The sequence below is a fragment of the Priapulus caudatus genome, unplaced genomic scaffold, assembly GCF_000485595.1.
Source record: "Priapulus caudatus unplaced genomic scaffold, Priapulus_caudatus-5.0.1 Scaffold109, whole genome shotgun sequence".
NCBI classification, from domain to species: Eukaryota; Metazoa; Priapulida; class Priapulimorpha; order Priapulimorphida; family Priapulidae; genus Priapulus; species Priapulus caudatus.
This window is the reverse complement of record NW_014577170.1, coordinates 26726-28798: the sequence shown is the minus strand read 5'-3', so window position 1 is coordinate 28798 and position 2073 is coordinate 26726. Positions and strand designations below refer to the sequence as shown.

The 2073-nt window shown below is 31.6% G+C and overlaps 1 long non-coding RNA gene across 1 annotated transcript in view; it reads left to right on the top strand.

The window, feature by feature from the left end:
* Positions 1-1082: 1082 nt before the first annotated feature.
* The window catches only part of LOC106805313, a 21045-nt gene continuing 20054 nt past the window's right edge, over positions 1083-2073 (top strand). The window contains exon 1 of the long non-coding RNA XR_001393417.1: positions 1083-1210. This is a non-coding gene — a long non-coding RNA (uncharacterized LOC106805313). The remainder of the gene's footprint in view (positions 1211-2073) is intronic.

Here is a 2073-nt window from a genome sequence, read left to right as displayed (position 1 = left end):
GAGGAGGAGCGGAGAGACGACCAGACATGGGAAACAGAAAAAGGATGCAAATACATGGAAAATAAATTAAAATCGTGGTTTTATGTTGTTTATTTGGTATAAATATGATAACACTTATGTTTATGATAATATTATATAATATATATGTGTGTATATATATATAGTAGATTCATAATGCAAAGTAGACTAAATTAAATTTAAATGTTTTTGTTATCAATTTGATATATTATTGAGTAATGATGTTTATAGTATTACACTGTATATAATAATTGTGTTAATCTGGATTATTTTTAATCAGAAATTATTACAATGTATTGTAAATATCTATGCATATATCAGTTGAATTAGTTAACTTAATAGATCTCATGTTATCTATTTGAAAAAATATTGTTCATGATTTGATATGGTTACATGTGTATATATATAGTAATATATATAATAATCATGCCTATGACGAGGGTGTTAATTATTTGTTTGGTATAGTATTGAATAATATGTTCATAATATCAGGAGTGAATAATAATGAAATCTATCATTATTCATTCCTGATAATATTATATAATTAGGCCTATATATGTACGATTGTACATGTATAGTATCACTGATAGTATAGATTTATAATGCAAAGTAGCCTAAATTGAAATTGAATGTTTTTATGTTATCAATTTGACATATCATAGAGTAAATATTGTTCATGATTTTATATGGTTATATGTATACAATACTGTCAGGAGTAGATAATAGAAGATTATGTGATACTGTGTATGTATATGTGTATGATACTGTGTATGTATATGTTATACAATAATGTTTATCTTGACTGTTTTTAATAAGAAATTATCACAATGTATTGGAAATATCTATGCATATATCAATAATAAGTTCTTTGAATATATTGTATATTTTTTTATGTTGAGAATTTTGCCATATTTGCTTGCACACACCCACGCACACGCACGCACGCACACACACACACACACACACACACACACACACACACACACACACACACACACACACACACACGCCGTAACGTTTTGCCGCCGCAACTTGTTTTGTTGTAAATTACGTGTTTATTTATATTGACATTACTACAAACATTATGTTTAAAATTGCTCATCAAAGTTATTATTACTGCTTACTTCTTGTGTAACGATTATGCAGTTGTAAATCATGTTAATTTTGTAACTTTATATTAGTATTATTCCTTGTTGACTAAGTCCTTAGTTTACAATATTACACGCAAATATTCTATTAGAACACTTTTACTTTAGTATTTCTCTACTCCAATTAGCTAATGACAGCTACCCGCGTACTTTATAATTTTTCCAGGGGATGACTGACTAGATGACCGTATATTATGGTATTTTCGTCATCACTTCGCTGTATTGTATATTATCCACTCTGTAAAAATTCTTGTACTTACCAATATTGTAAGCGATAATTTAAAACTGTTATATATCTTATATATCTTATATCCCGCGCCCCCTTCCGGGCACAGTGATGAAGAACCGCTTCACTTATCCCTGACGGGTCGCATTGACGTAACTACTGAGCAGCCATTTCTGTTTTCATTCAGCATGGATTGAATTTAGACGCAACGCCAACTGATGTTTGTGGGTTTCTTTAGTATTTTATCTTAGTTTTAGCTGTGATCAGGCTGTATCCATTGCAGCCGAATGTCCTGTTAATGGAGGACCCTTTTTTCGTTGTGAAAGAGTGAGTATAATTTTACTAACATAATATTACTGATGCCGGTGGAAAACAGTGAAACACTCTAGCATAGCTAACGCTCAGGATCAACAGCAACGCTGTGCTACGCAATCTTGTATCATGTCTCTCTGGACTAGTGTCCCGCTGAACCACTATTAAATTTAGCAGTGCCATGAATGTACTCATAGTCATAATGTAGCAAGCACGCAAGGGATGTTATAACATAATCATGAAGTTTTCGTATTTATATAGTAATACTAATATTAATAAACTCGGTTAGTGTCACATCCAGATGAGACGGGATACTAGAGAAGCGTTGCCGAAAGAAGGTGTTGACCCGAAGTGCTGAGCGCAGATCTT